The sequence below is a fragment of the Lampris incognitus genome, chromosome 1, assembly GCF_029633865.1.
Source record: "Lampris incognitus isolate fLamInc1 chromosome 1, fLamInc1.hap2, whole genome shotgun sequence".
NCBI lineage: Eukaryota > Metazoa > Chordata > Actinopteri > Lampriformes > Lampridae > Lampris > Lampris incognitus.
This window is the reverse complement of record NC_079211.1, coordinates 19,207,695-19,225,005: the sequence shown is the minus strand read 5'-3', so window position 1 is coordinate 19,225,005 and position 17,311 is coordinate 19,207,695.

The following is a 17,311-nucleotide window of genomic DNA, read 5'->3' as shown; positions in this document are numbered from 1 at the left end:
GATTTGCAGTGCCAGCCTCAATCATGTCTGTGTTTTCTACACCTTGAAGGGTAGTTTTACTACATCGTGTTTTACGTATTAAGACCTTGGGCATGTTCCACAAAACAGGATTTGTGGGTCAGTGAGCTAACTGCCGGTTTAACCCCAATTTTCTGGGCTCACAACAGCGGTTAACTTTTAAGTTGGGTTAATCGCCACTCGGGCTGAACACCCAACCTGCTCTGTAGCAGTTATGTTCAGCCACTTCACAGATAAACACTCGTGGAACCATTACATCACTGTGTTTAGAAGATTCTGTCGACATGGGTACACAATGATAAAATAAAATGAAGACAAAGAAGACAAAGAAAAAAAAGAAGACAAAGAAGACGAAGAAGAATTTTCTTGTTATCATTATCATATCATGATTAGCAGGGATATGTAGAGGATGTTAGAGGGCAGGGGCCCAAATTCATAAAAGGCAATTTTTCCAAATAACTAAATAAATATATGCCTGGAATGACTATTTTTGTAACACTGTTAGAGAGATATTAGAATATGTATTGAAAACAAACCCATGCCTGAGGTTGGTTCAACACTTCACATGACAGTTAATTAATGATACATGCAAAGAAATTAAGTGCATTTCAGTACATCCTCCTCACATGTTAACCAGCCCAACTCTTACCCAGCCCTCTGACTGACATCCTCACTTGCAGAAGCTCAGCTTAATACTGCTGACAAAGATGCTCTTCCTCTGGCTGCATGGTGCATGGCTGCCTCTCTCGCCTCCATATCCGTCTCTTACCACCTCTCCACAGAATGCATAACTGCTTCAGTAATAATGGGAAATAAGATGCCGTATGGATTAGATATTGTATGGATAAAATACTCTTACCAAGTGCCAACAAATAACTATAGAAAGTGAGCTGATGGTGACAAGGACTTAGATACACTGGTCATTTTTCATAACTATGTACCTTCTATGCCTTCCTGTCACAGTAGGGGGGGGGGGCTGTCTATAGGCTGTCACTGAAGAAGATCTATGAGCATACCCTACAACAATCCAGTAGAAGGAATGGTTATTAAGTTAGAAGCCTACAATCAAAATTATGCAGTTACTGTTTAAGTCCATTAGCCTGTATGCCTACCAGAAGACCCCAGTCAACATGTTGGATCTTAATGATCAAGATATTAGAGAACATTTATTTTCGTGTCTGAGAGGGCGAGAGAGAGAGACAGAGACAGAGACAGAGCTAATGTTAGCTAGCTAACATATTACATTAACTAATTAGCTAGAGACAATAAGACAACATTAAAACATTAAGACTGCTGTGGTGTGATGAGACCGCTCTTTCAAATTTAGTGACTGGGACACAAGAACTCGACCATATTCCACTAATTGCCATGTTACTAGCAAAACGTATCAATGTTAACGATAGCTAGTTGGCACATTTCAAGCTGCTAAATTGCTCAAGCATAGATAGACCCTACCGGCCAAAGTGTCTAGCAATTCCTAAAGTGCATCAACATCAATATAAAACGAAAAATGCACCTTTATGTATACTTGGTTTGGCCACATACCTGATGTCTGCCTCAAAGTATCTCGCCACACTGAGTGACTCACGCTGACTGTCTGAGTGCCTGTGTAGCTGAGTCAATGTTGTTCATGTTATCTTTATTTTAGATTTTTTTTTTCTTCCTGGTGAACATTCTCAAAACCAGTGTGTAATATTTTCCATATATATATATCACCAACCTTATGTTTTATGAATGACTATGTAGTTCCGGTTTACTTGTAGTAGCAAGGGGGACTTTAATTAGCGACACACAAGAGACGCAGCAGTGAAGTGGCTGCAAATTTGCAGCAAAAGTTCAGCAGCCCTTGTAATGGGGAATGAGAGACAGCCTGCCACTGCGATTTGACTGTGCCCCGTGCTTTTTTTTTTTTAAGAATAAATGTGCAGATCCTGAGTCTTGGTGTGACTGGTGTCTTTCAGTCGGTGAGCAACCATGTTACAGCTGCTACACCTATATGCATGTGTATGTGTGCAATTTCATGTGTGCGTTCTTTCACCACAGAGGCTCGGTGCCCAAGCTGTGCTCACCGCTGCGACAGGAAACCAGGAGGGAGGGAGGGTAGAGGGCATTGCCCCGGAGCACCAATCTTCCGACCCGATAGTTTGATTCAATCAATATCTGTTCGGCAGGGCAGGCTGTGCACAAACAGTAATTTATTTATTAAAAGAAAAGAAAAACAGTAAAAGGGCACTTTTTCTCTAGGAGGCCAAACGGCAGGCGCTCAAGCCCCCTTTGAAGTCTAGCCATGCACGTGCCTAATTATTAGTAGTAGTAGTCGTATTATTAGTAATGCTGATGGATTAGTATTAGTATTGAACTTCTGTTCCTGGGAGGTGGGAGCTGACAGACAGCAGAAAGAGAGAGAGAGCTAACAGCATGGAACGGCTAAGGAGAACATTTCTCAGTAGCAGACCTCTGAAAATTTACTTATTCAGATGTTTAACAATAAGACATTTGAAACTGAAAATAATATCAGTGGGTGGTTGTATCCAACAAATGTATTCACCCCTTGGCAAGTGTATTCATCAAGTCTTTGAATTGCACAACAGTGATTTGAATTTCACAAAAATGCCATGAAAACCGTGTGACATTGGAAAACATCTGAATGGTGGTTATGGCTATAATTGTTACCAGCAGTGTCAGTAACGGTACTGTTGGTAGTCATGGCAACAGAAAAATTACAGGAAGATGTAACAGTGCTCTGCTACAAACAGACTAGGCCAACAAACAGTCTGGCACACTCAACCAGCATATTAACACATTTAGATTAAAATAGGAGAATTTTCCTTGTGCAACAAAAATATCAAAGAGAAGCAAGACATAAGAGAAGGAAGAATGCAATAGCCGTTGGATAAATTGTGCTTAATAGTGTAAAAACCTTTAAAATTAATTGAGCAGCCAAATGTTCCTTCATTCCTTTCATGCCTGCTTGCAGCTATGCAGAATCCTATTGTGAATGCAGATGGCTTCCTCCTCTGTCTCATAGCTAGAGGAGTGTATGGACAGAGTACTCATCAAATTCTTTTTTTTATTACAGCATATGAGATTACTTTTATTAAGAGCACATATTTTTGTATTTAATATTCCAGAGGTAAGGTGAAAAATTATGGAAGAAACTAATTGACATGCTACAGTCTTTTTCTGCAATCATGTGAAACATCAACAGCCAGCAATAACACGACAATCACGAGAAATTAATTGGATGTGGATTTGCATATGAGAAGATGATTTACATGATCAGTGCATGCTATAGCAAATCACAAAAGGTTCTGGCCCTTTGACACTATAACCTGCTAGAGCTATGCCAAGACATGCGTGACAGACCCTGTTTAAGTTTCCATCTCTAATTGAGGGTGGGGCACTTTTATTCTACTGTCTTACTCAAGAGGACATTTGATCTCAGTAGAAATGGAATAAACATGAGATGAGTGCCCTAAGGCAAAGTTTCAAGCATAGGCGGCCTTAAGTATCCGGGGGCCCGTTTCAAGAGCTATGCGGGGGCATACCCCACACAAAAAAAGAAAAAAGAAAAGAAAAAAGCGAGGATCCAAGTTGGTTTTTATCAACAATGGTACATTTGCAGACTTAAACTTAAATGGTGGTGATATTGGGTGGGTGGGCTAACAAATACAGTATACCCATCTATAGTTCATACTGCAGCAATAGCAACGTAACATCTGAGGTACCAAGTTAGCGCAACGACACTATCTATATACCTTGTTATAGCAAGTACTCTACACCAACACTGTAGAGAAGTATACTAATGGCCTGATGCACACAAAAAAAGGAGAAAAATAAAACGTCACGCACACGCAACATTTGACTATTTTCCCCTGTACATGAGCACATGCCATTTTTAACAACAACATATGCACGAATGATGGAATGAAATGCTACATGATAGAACAGAATGCAGGATCGTGTAGCCTACAATGTCAGAAAAGGGCTCACCTAAGGACGCACAATAAAACGTGTCCCAACTGAAACGACTGCCAATAAATACTGCAAATGTTTTCATCACAACTGCTTTTCAACACACTGTGTCAAACATGTCCCGAATAAAACAATTTGGTAAGCGCAGCAAAAATAGCGGTCATTATAGAAGAGAGAAAAGTAATACGTAGACAGGAAAGCTAAATGTGTCTGGTGGTCTTTTAAGAGGTCTACAGGCTTGGGCCTACCTTATCTGAAGAGAAGCTCACATCGACGACCTTTCTGGGATGCGAACAGGTTCATCACCACGTCGTTGAAGTCCGGTGATTTTTGGGGGGCCGTGCCTATAGTCCCCGGGTCCTATATTCCCCGGGTCCTATGCTCCCCGATCGGGGAACATAGGACCCTTTCGAAAAAAAAGGGTCCCATATTCCCCGTTTTCCCCTAAAAAGGTCCTATAATCCCCGTTGCAATAAACACCGGGGAACATAGGACCCTCTTTTGGAAAAAGGGTTCTATATTCCCCGCTGTTTCCAGCGGAAAATAGGACCTTTTTCCAAATAAAGGGTCCTATATTCCCCGCTATTGCCAATCGAGGAACAAACCGGGGAACTTAGAACCCTTTTTGCAAATTATTTCCTTAACGGGTCCAAAATAATAAAAACCTGGGTCATGGCTGAGTTGTAGGCTATGACAATCTATTCCTCCGCTGATTAAATTAGGCCGTATTACCATTGTTGGCTGTTGTATATCGCAGGCCACCTTGAGTGCGTATCCAAATCGGGCCTAGAGGCGGCTGTAATTTGCTTTATTGTTATTTCTTACCAATATTTACTGCAGTAGGCCTAGTTAGTTGGCTCTCCGGCTCAGCATGGACAGTCGGCAATCAACGCAAGTTTGTCTTGCAGTAGGCCCACCTACCAGTATAACCTAGCCATTTCCACCTTCGCTCAAAGTTCAATTTGCACAGCACTGGACACTTCAGCCACTTTCTTGTTACTTTGCAGTTCGTTTTCCATATTAAATCACTTGGCAGACTTTCTTTCAAAAAGACTTTAATGATGAACTTTTTAGGCAGAGAACTTAGACCAGGACTTGAAATTTAGGACCAGCACAAAGTATCCATCAACGGGGGCCGCTTACCTTACACAATAAGCTAATTGCCTAATAATAATAATAATATGTGCTTCTCAAAAAACTAAAGGCTTGTGGAGGTGCTAAACCAAAAACATGAATCAAAGACGAACATCAAAGGATATAAGGTAACACTCACCAAATGGTAAAAAAATAACAGAGGCAGTCCTCTATTTCACCATTTTATTGTTTGGCATCAGTCATTAAGGTTTCTGAAGAAGACCACCCGGCCAAGTTAATGACTGATGCCAAACAATGAAATGGTAAAATAGAGAATTGTGTCTTTTTTTTCATTTGATGAGTGCTACCTTACATCCTTTGATGTTCTTCTTTAATAATAATAATAATAATAATAGTAATAATATCAATAATAATAATAAATAATACATAATAATAATAATTACAGCCTAATAATAATAATGATAATAATAATAGCCTAATTATAAAAGAGGCCTAATAACAAATAACAATTGCAGGCATAATACTATCAATAGTAATACTGATAATAGGCTATTAATAACAAAATGCTTCTAGTAAAAGCTGGCTGAAAAAGGGTTGGTCTATGGCAGAAGCCCCCCAGAAAAGGCATGGTCTAAAACAAAAATCTCCAAGGCCTAACTAGGCTAACGTTAAGGCTTTTTTCTTCTTCAAAAAATCAAAATGAGTAGTCCTAGTCCATTAGGCTACTCAGCAAAGAGGGGCTAAAACCCTGGATTTGACATTGCCGACGCTGCAGGACCCTTTGCGCATTATAGATCCTTCTGATTGGGACTGTTGGCTCCCTCGCAACTTCTGCAACCACCCCCTGTCGGAATTCTGCACGGTGCACCATTTCTCCGTCAGGGGGATGCACGTGTTCCCCAACATCGTGCACAATAATGTTAGCATCCACGTCCTCCACTTCAAATCTATTTGTGATCAGTGGCACTCTACAGTTCCACCTCCAGCACCTCCATCTAACGGTGTCTTGATTGGTGCGGTGCTTCTGATATCTGAAGTTCTCATGTACCAACACTTTGCCCCCTCGATCACCATCCATAACTATCGCCATTGTTTGTCTTCTTGTAGGCTAGTAAGCACATGACAGCGAGTCCACGAGTTATCACCGATAACAACCGATTGTTGCAAATTGTTGCAAGTTGGCGGGCGGTTTAGACATTGGTGAATTTTGATCATGTGGTTTAGAACGCCAGGAAACTTGCGTGCAGATGACCACACATCCTCGACAAGTCTTAAATATTTCCAAACTCGAAATCATGTGTGCATTTGGCTATTTATAAATTATTTTTCGAGCAATATGTGTTTTGTGATTCAGCTTTAGCGTTGTTGATTAGCCTTTCATTCATATTTTGTCAAAAAGGCGTATTCATTAGCCTAGGCCTATGTCCCGTTATTTCTGTTGCATACAGCATCTTAGAATCTTAAGAGACCAGGCAGATATTATTATTTTATTGTTATTACCATGCTATATTAGCCTACTTTATAATTATAAATATTTCAATTATCCAATTTTTAGCATTTCTAATATAAGGCTATGTTGTTATTATTATTATTATTATTATTATTATCATCATTATTATTATTATTATTATCATTATTATTGTCATTATTATTATGTTATTATTATTATCATTACAATTATGATGCTTAAAGGGCCTTACTGAGCAGATGGTTTCTATCTAATATCTGTCAGATGCTTTTCCCAATAAGCTGGTGTGGTTATGATGGGAACGACGGCTTTCTAGGGAACATAGAAGAAGTGGGTCGGAATTGGCCTATTGTGGGTATCAGCTAGCTTACGCAGGAGTCTATCCCTGGTACAATGCACTAGACCTCTGGGAGATGGACTGCTGAGGACGGAACACAACACCTATCCTCAGCTCCCAGCACTTCTCGCACAATGTGCTACTCATACGCTGAGTTGGCGGCACCCGGGATCGAACTCACGACCTTGCGATCCATAGGCGAGAGCTCTACCGACTGAGCTATGCCCGGGTACAATTGCCCAAGGAGCATAGGCTTACTATATTACATTCAGACACAGACGAGCCAGCTCACCTACTCGGCGAGGAGCATTTTCCTCGGTAAGTGACACATTTCGCGCATAAATATCAGAGAACTACCGGGGTGGGTTATGCGCCCAAATGTAGGCTATAGCCTAATAAATTGAAATTGGTGTAGTGTCGAAAGTTTCCACATACTTTAGCCAACCTGGACTTTGTGAATTCGTTTTTGTGATATAAAAATAGAAATCGTATGATTCATTGTCTTCTTAATAATCTGCCCTAAATAATGCATTATTGAAAATGCACTTTTTGCGCCAAACAGCGTCAAACCTGCTGACCGGGGAACATAGGACCTTTCTTTATAAAAAGGGTCCTATGTTCCCCGGGTGCCCTAGGGGAACATAGGACCCTTTTTATAAAGAAAGGTCCTATGTTCCCCTGCACATACAAAACGGGGAACATAGGACCCTTTTGGGGAAAAGTGGGGAATATAGGGCCCTCTGTATACAAAAAGGTCCGATATTCCCCGGTCTCATACAAAGCGGGGAACATAGGACCCGGGGACTATAGGGAGGACCCCATTTTTGGATGAAGTCCCGCTCAGTAGACCGCACAGCCAGGGCGTTCAGCCTCTCCTGTCCCATAGTACTTCGGAGGACTCTGCAGATGTCATGGCTATTTGTTTTAATTTCAGTATTTCAGAAAAAGTGCTCTGAATATTGCTCTCGGATTGTTCCCTGAGCACAATCACGCACTGGCTTACACATGCCACAACAGTTGTCTCAGCAGTTTGTACAGCCACAAATGGTGCCTCTGATGTGTCATCAGCCAATGTTTGTCCATAGACAGCTAACATACTGTAAACTACTAATAAGACACGTTAGTCCCTAGTTAACGTGTGTGTGACACTTTAGCCGAGCGGTTAGTGATGTCGCCTTGTGGTGCAGTACACCCCCATATCGAATCCCGCACCGCGCAAGAATATAACCGGTTACAATCAAGTAATTCATTTTGGCTCGTCCTAGACGTGTACTTGGCAACCTGTGTGTTTGCCAGGTGATCGGCTAACTGGCTATTCAAAACAAACAAACGAGGTCCAGAAACGCCCCGCTGGAGTGAAGTCGGAGATTCGCCGGACCCCCGCAGAGCTAGCTCACGTGCCCCACAGAATCTAATACAGTCCACAATCCGTGATAATGAAGGCCTGTTTTTCTTTACCAGCTCGCTGTGTCTCTGTATAGAGTTGGCAGGCGATGTTAACTTTACCCAGCATAGATCGCTTTACGCTATTACGCTAAATGTGACTTGCGCTGCATTCATGTTTCAAAATCCACAACTCCTTGTTGGGTCCAAGCCGTGCCCCCCCCCCCCCCCCAAAAAAAGTAAGCATGGGAAACAGAAAAGTGAATTCTTAGCTACACTTGCCGTTAGCCGGTCCTTTCGTTGAAACCAAGTAACACGAAACTTAAGATTTTGTCGTTTGTGCGTTATTTGAACATCGTGTGGACGATGTGTCCCCAATCTCTTCACTTCCAATTGTTCCTCCAAAGACACTGAAGAAAATGGATGAGAAAGTAAATAATCCACCTCGTTCATCCTAACGCCGGCCGCCATTGCCACAGTCGCTCACTTTTCTCCCTTCCACCTCTCACACAAGTAGCAGGTCGCTGTGTGTACTGTCTGTGCTGTCATTGGTTAAAAGTCAGTGGCCTGTGGGCGGATTGAATTTAGCCCAAATGATCAGCAAATCAAGGGGGCGTGCCAACACACCTGTCAACTCACGTAACACGAAGACGAATGGAAGCTGATGCAATTGTGTTTGGGCTGTAAAAAAAAATTAGCCCATTTAGATGTATTTTGTTTTTTTGTTGTGACTAGTGTAACATACACGAATAAGTAGACACGTTGGCTAATGGGTCGGATCCTTTAGTCGACTGGTTAACGTTGTCGCCCGCGGTGCGAGAAATCCAAGTTCGCATGCTGGCTGTGACGGTCCAGCCGCTCTGCCCCCCGAATGCGCTACACTACTTGCAGACACGGTGCTATGGGTGGGCCTGACGGTCCTAGGCCCGCCCACTTTTCACCAGGCCCACCCTACAATTTTCCTACCCCAAAAAAAAATATTTTTTACAAATTTTCATTTAGTCATAAATGATTCGAAATCAGCCAATAATATTTTTGTGCTGAAAATATTTTTTATAAACATAATTCTATATGTTGATGTTCATGCGCAAGCAAGTTCATGAGACACGTGACGTGATGTTCGACGCAGGCGGGATAGGCTAGTTCCAACTGCCATACCAAGCGGCTATGCCAGTGGTTCTCAACCTTTTTGGGGTCCTGGACCCCCTGCGAATTTTTGATCTACCCTGAGGACCCCTCCACCTGATCTTGGGGGAGGGGGGTTGCAATTTGATAGAAACAGTAGAAACTGCATTTTAAATTGCATTATAGCATTTATTCACTCTTTGGGGCAAAAATAAGAGCTTTCAGTTGTAACTTAGATATAGTTAACAAAACAGAATTCTTATGCAGTAACTTTCAGATATATATAACAAAACAGGATATGTATTCAGTAACTTTCAGATATATATAACAACATAATTTTATGCAGTAACTTTTAACAATGCAAACAATACAATACAATAAATTACACTTGTGAAACAGGTGTAATTAGATAAAAAAGTACTGTTACCCTTTATAGTTTAGGTAGATAAAGGTCTCGGTCACATTTGAGTAAAATAATCCTATTTCTACAAATGTCATAGGATCTTTTTTTTAAAGATATTTTATTTTCACGGACCCCTTGCAATTACACCACGGACCACTAGGGGTCCGCGGACCCCCGGTTGAGAAACACTGGGCTATGCTACCGTATGTGGGTGTAGGCTATGGCGAAACCAACTTTGTTTAAGTTCTTTAAACGTGCACGAACGGTGTCAGAATCGGAGTCGTCACTGCAACCAGGAGATGACCAAGAGTTGGTATCCACAACTCCACGCTCTTCCTCTCCGCCACCGTCTTGTGATCATAGAGATTTGTAGACTGTGATTGATAGTGATTGATAATGAACTCTAGTAGCATGTCTTTACATGACAGATAACGTTATGAGCGAGTTCTGAATACTGGCTCGCTGCTCTGCTTGCGTTACTCGGGCGTCCCAATTCATTTCATTTAAACCTCCTTCCCAAAGGGGACTTTGCATGCCCTACGCAACGCTGTAGTACCAAACTGCACCACTCTAGGTAGCACGTAGGGTGGGTATTGGGACAGGGCCTTTGACTGGGCTGTGGTTGCTTCGTCACAGACCTGTTGCGCCCTCTATTGGTCGGTCAGTGATAGAATTATAGTTCAAAATGGTCACTCACTGGCTTTCAACGTTGGCAAGTGATGGTACTGTAATTTTTAACATTTTGGCTCATTTTGTCAACGTTGCATGGATTATGAGGGTTTTTTGTGATTACATTTGTTATTCTATCTAGCTCGATTTTGGTCTCAAAATGCACCAAATTGATGCATTTAAATTATCAATATTGAAACATTTTCTTCCGGGGGAGCATGCCCCCGGACCCCCCTAGGGAATTCCAAGCCCATCCATAATTGGCCTGGCCCACCCAAAACTGAAATCCTGGAGCCGTGCCTGCTACTTAGTGCTGTTGCTGCTCTTAGGTTCCACCAAAATTTAAAATAATCTGTTCCAAGGTTTTTTAACAATAATTTTCTCATCTTTATTGTAAAAGATAGGGAGGGCTTAGCCCTGTTGGCCTATTTATACCAGCTGTCCCTGCTTAAATGGATTATGTGCACTTTCAGCATCATCAAAAACAACATAGAAATAATCCAAAAATTCCCTTAATTAAAAACTGAAACAATGACATTTTTGCTTTGGAATGAGGAGAAGCCTTGCCCTTCTCAGCAAGTACTAGTCTGTATTGAACAGCACTGTGTTATGTATCAACTCAGATGTCAGCTGAGCGCCTACTAGTGGTGGTTCTCGTGTGTCATCTTTGAATGAAGTAACCACAGCTCACCTCGCCCAGGGCTGGCGCATGCACTTCTGCTGCTCTAGGTGAAAAACAATTACTTAAACAACAACTAGAGCAAATAAAGCTTACCTTTCAGAAGTGTGCACAGCGGGCCTAAGGGGGAAAAAATTTCTCGAAGACAATCAAAATTGGTGTCTGTAGGCCAGGCTACCATTGGGTCATGGGAGCTGGGGGTGGGAGGCAGCTGCAGCGTGATTGACACATCTCATCTAATCTCGTCTCATCATCAGCCGCTCCCCAGCAACGCCCTCCAGCTCCTCCTAGGGGATCCCAAGACATTCCCAGGCCAGATTGGACATGTAGTCCCTCCAGCGAGTTCTGGGTCTACCCTGGTGTCTCCCACCAGTTGGACGTGCCCAGAAAACCTCCAAAGTTAGGCGCCCAGGAGGCATCCTGATCAGATGCCCTAACCACCTCAACTGGCTCCTTTCGACGCAAAGGTGCAGCAGCTCTACTCCGAGCTCCCTCCGGATGTCCGAGCTCCTCACTCTATCGCTAAGGCTGAGCAAACAGTATTTTTGCAAACAGTGCGACCTCCAGCATGCACTTGGGCGGTTTGCAGCTGAGTGTGAAATGGCCGGGATGAGAATCAGCACCTCCAAGTCTGAGGCCATGGTTCGCTACGGAAAAATGGTGGATTGCTCCCTCCGGGTTGGGTATGAGTTGTTACCTCAAGTGAAGGAGTTCAAGTATCTCGGGGTCTTGTTCTCGAGTGAGGGTAGGATGGAACAGGAGATTGACAGGCGGATTGGTGCAGCATCAGCAGTACCATTGTACCGGAACGTTGTGGTGAAGAGGGAGCTGAGCCGCAAGGCAAAGCTCTCAATTTACCAATCAATCTTCGTTCCAACCCTCACCTATAGTAATGGGCTTTGGGTAGTGACCGAAAAGGTGAGCTCGCAGATACAAGCGGCCGAAATGAGTGATTGACACATTCTTCAGCAATTCACTGTGCTTACAGAACGCATAACTTAGCGGCATGTGGACATACCGACAGTGGCCTCGCCACAAGAAGTATATGTATATTTAAAAAAGTGTTTAAATTATTTGATTCTTGCACGTCAGCCGGGGGCCCTTTTGCAGGCCCTGCCCAATTGAAACGGGTGAAGCATAGCTAAGGCTGCCAATAGTTTCAGGTTTTTAGGGTTTTTTTTTTGTTGTTTTGGCTTATCTATTTATTTCATAGTATAGAATTGGGATGGTTAAATGAAGAAAGAAAAAAAACGGTTGTAGTCCAGCTCTTTCACTTAACGCTCTTTCAATTTGACAGGCATTGGATGTGGACCAACATAAAACTAAGCCTGTGTATCTGTGTGGTCTGAGATTGTTAGCTGACCCAGTATTCAGGAGAGGTTTCATGCTTCACAGAGGCTCACTACAATCTATAATGCTACTACAGCTCCCAAGAAATTGGGGGTGGGGGTGGGGGTGGGAGGTAGCATTGATGCATTTTGTCTCAGTTCAGAGGGCCATCTCTCTCATGCAAGTAGAAGGAGAGAGGTTCATGATCCTAAACGTCCAAAATGTCCTGCATCCTGGGCCACGAATCCTCACCAAGCCATAAAGGTTTTCATGGACTAGGTCCTTGGAAGCAACAATTATTCCATTCTGAGATATGCATGCTGCAACTCTAGCATGGCAGATTATGAATACCTCTGGTGCTGGCGGCAAACTATTCAATCTCTCAAAAAGATGATTGTACCTACATCCCGCTAAAGTGGCTATACAGTCATTACCTGCATGTGTGATATCTCATTAAAGAAATTGGAAAATTATGTCTCACCTGAGAGACACAAACAGCCTGAAATGACATTGATGAAAATAACAACCCTGATGAAAATATCTTATACTCAATCTCACGATCATAAAGATGAACACAAACTGTATTCATCATAGACAAATGACACAAATTGCAATATTATGTGGTGAATGGGTCAACAGCAAATCTCACTTGTGCAATCTACATTTGCTGTGCTCGTCCTCCATCTTCACCCAACGAGCTGGTAATGTGGATCCAGCATTAGATAAGTCATATCAGTTTCAACTGAGCACTGATCTGATTGTGGAGTGTTGAGGGGGCAGAGACGAGGGGGGGGGGGGAATCACAAGTCCTGCAAAATGCAATTTTATAACTTCGCCTGTCACATCTAGTTGCTTTGTCAATTTAGCACTAATGCAGGCATCTTGGGAGACCTCAACACAGAGATGCGATGTGTAAATGTACCAGCACTGGATGCCACAACTGCTGATCCATGCAAGAGTTCACGTTATAGCTCTCGCAATGTCATGTTAGAGCAAAAAGTGTTATATTTTGTAACCGGGAACCTTGCAGCAAGACTCTCAGTGCCGGGTGCCAAAAGTCCCTAAACAGAATTTAATAGAGAGGATTTAACGGGTTCTTGTGACATATTGACTGTGACATTTTAACCTTTGTCACACATTTTCCAGATAAACATCACTTTCAGTGTGTGTGTGTGTGTGTGTGTGTGTGTGTGTCCTGGTGGGTGGGGGGCAGTTGGGGATGGGTGGTGCAGGGCTTGCCGGGGCCACATGCCGCACACAGGAAGATTCCTGTGTGGAGACATAATCTGCTTGGAACTAGCGGGATAAAAGCGTCAACCTTCATTTTCCCTTGCTCTCTGTGGAGGTGTCTGTGGCCTTGACAACAACATTACATGCTCACCGGGTGAGGTGTTCAGGACCCCCACCCCCCACCACCACCGCAAACCTCACTCACACACATATACACACACACCCCGCCATGCAAAGGCTTATCCTCTCCAGTGTTATCTTACCAAAACCCTCGGAGAATCTAATCATGAGAGCCATGAATGAAAACCCGAGTGGAGTCAACTCTGCTGAGTCCTATTCCCAGATAGCACTGCACTACACCACGCAAAGGCAACATGCCACACATCCGAACGTCAAGTTCCCGCTTTAAAAGAATGACGCATGCAAACAATGTACGGAAATTACATGCAAGCCTATGCATAAAACTGTGACAGCCACACACACACTGTGATACACTGTGTGACCTAAGCCTCTGAAATGAATTTGCTGCCCTGCCTTGTGCTTTGGCTATTATTGTAAATGGCAAGCGGCCCAAGCAGATTTTAAATCTTCCACAGTTTGTTCCGGTGGATGAATATTCCTACATGAGGGACCTTGCATCCCTGGAGAGTGCACCATGCCTGGCCGTGTTCCAGGGCCTGGGGGTCTTCTGCAACCTCTCAGGGGAGGGGTGTGGGGGTGTTAAGCTCCCCAGACATCATGCATCAGGCATCAGAGTGTCACGTGACGTTCTAGGACATATATACATGAGGACAGTCACTGTCTCTCTTTGGCTGTGGCACTAGATGGTGTGAGGCAGAGACATGATGTCTGCATGCTAAATTGGTTGCTCCTTGGTGACATTTGAGCTTCTAATTATTATGTTCGCGCACGCACTGTTCCTCCACTGGCACTAAATCTCTGTTTGAACATCTCCAGGTCAGGAGAGGCCCATCTTTCAGAGAAAGGCAAAAATTGGAGTCCATTATAATTCAGAATGCAGTCCAGTAATCACGAATATGTCTTTACCTGGCCATTGTATCTCCAGACGCATAATTTGGAAACTTACTGTGATGTTTTGTAACTGTAATTTTCACTTTACAATTTTTTTTTTTTTTTAGTCCTTCTTTCCATTTTAGTGTAAAACATAACAATTTTGAGAAATGAGGTTTTCTTTATCTCTAGCAGACTGGAACTCGTGAAAAATCAAGAAGCTGTCATCAGTAATATTGCCCATTTCCACAGCAGTGAGAGCCTTCATTACTATCCCCGTTCACTGTAACAATCATCTTTCCTTCTTTGCAAATACAGAAACCAGAGATGAGAAAATTACCCATTAAAAACGTCATGCAGCCATTTACTTTTTTGGCCCACATAAATCCTCCTGGATATGCTAAGAGTAAGGGGGGAAAAACTTTGCTCTTCAGAAGTTAAAGATGTTGTTATTATAGTTTTAATCTCGCTCTCAGTTGAGAAATCGTTGCATTTCAAATTACCTCTATAAGACAAGAGCACTGCCAAAGTGTGAATCCTTCAGTTTGCCTGCCAGAAAGTAATTCCATCTGTCTCGGCGGTGACATCTTCAATCACCAACATATCCGACCGTTCCACTGACGTAGGTGGAGACATGCTGTCCTTTGAGCACTGCCTTTTTTTTAAACCCCCTTTTTTTCTTCCCAATTGTACTTGACCAATTACCCCACTCTTGTGAGCCGTCGCGGTCGCTGCTCCACCCGCTCTGCTGATCCGGGTAGGGCTGCAGACTACCACATGCCTCCTCTGCTACATGTGGAGTCGCCAGCCGCTTCTTTTCACCTCACAGTGAGGAGTTTCACCAGAGGGATGTAGCACATGGGAGGATCACGCTACCCCCCCCAGTTCCCCCACCCCTCCAGAAAGACGCCCTGACCGACTGGAGGAGGCGCTAGTGCAGCGACCAGGAAACATACCCACATCCGGCTTCCCATCCGCAGATGCAGCCAAATGTGTCTGTAGGGACGCCCGACCAGTAACATGCAGTGAGATCCATGCCTGGGTAGGCAGTGAGCTATATTTATTTGTGCCAGAGAGAAGCACAAGCTGCTATTTTGTAAAAAAATCATTTAAAAAAATCATGTGAAACTTGTTGTTTTATAAATAAAAGGCATGCCCTATTCAGGATGGCTTGCTCCCAAAGCTAGCATTCAGGAATGCAGGCTGCTGAGGCAGAGTCTGCTTGTGCCTCTCTCTGGCACAAATAAATATAGTTCACTGCCTACCCAGCCATGGACCTCACTGCACGTTACTGATGGCTAGATGGATAGTGCAAATGGTAATGCAGTTACAAACACAGTTTCTACATAGCTCCAAGTGATACACATAAAAGACCGTTCATACTCGCATGCTACCAGCAGTGACATATAGGTTAGCAGCTTGTCAGTATGCGTTCAGGTGCAGCAAAGTGCACAAAAAAAAAGAAATAAAGAAAAAAGAAAAATGAAGAGGAAGAGAGAAATCGACAGAGAGAGGCTTTACACAAGTTTTTCTCGGGCCCTGCAGTTTCAAAGGCCACAAGCCAGCCTCAATTATCGACTGCGAGACCCTCTGCACTCGAAGAGGCAGGTGATTCTAGCCCCAATGTTTCATTAGCAGAGGAGCGGCAGTGGGTCACATAATGAGCATAATGATCATGTGACAGATAAAAGTATTTTTTTTCTTTCCCAAATATCAAAATGAGCATGTAGGGGGGGGCTGAAAAATACATTCGACTTAGTGTAATCCATCCATGTAATCCGGTTCTGGCCACGCACGTTCATTTTTGCCCCAGGAAGGTGAAAGTGTGACGCCACTTGCAAGTGTAGCACCTCTGGAGCAGTTTCCGGGTACCGGTTGGTTGGTTGGTTTGTATTGGTGGTTGGCATCCAAAATGTTGTATTACTGGCACCTTCTGAAATATAAGAACTTGACAGTACTGATTATTTACATTGTACACCCAAAGTGATCCCATCACGACATTGTCCATTCTATCACCCAGGCCCAGTTGATGCAAAGCCTCCCTGCAGTGTAACATCTATATCTTCCCCAGATATGTCAGAAACATTCAAATATCTCCTGGCAGCGTCAGCACCAACTTGATTCTTTCCAACTTCCCCCTTTATTTCAGCAGCGCAATTTATGACCATGGCAATGAATGCCAAAACCCTTTTTCTTATCCATGCAGATATTCTGGTCAGCTCCATTCCTTTTCTGCTCCGGTTCTTTCTGCACTGTCACCATCTCGTCATTCCTCTCCATTTTCTTAACAGCTTCGGTGTACGACATTCCCATTTCTGCTCTAATCTTACTCACTTTCTCTTCCTTAATTCTTTTTGGACACTGCAAGTGCTGACTCTGTGTTGTGATTTCCCTCGCAGTGCAGGCACTGCACTCGCTCTTTCTTAACTTAACGTGGAATGTCTGGAGGAAAAAAACAACTTCGGAGTAGGGATGGGCAGTTGTTTTCCGGGGCGGCATAGCTCAGAAGGTATAGAGCGGGTTGTCTAGTAATCGGAAGGTCACTGGTTTGATCCCCAGCTCCTGTGGAGAGCGTGTCGAAGTGTCCTT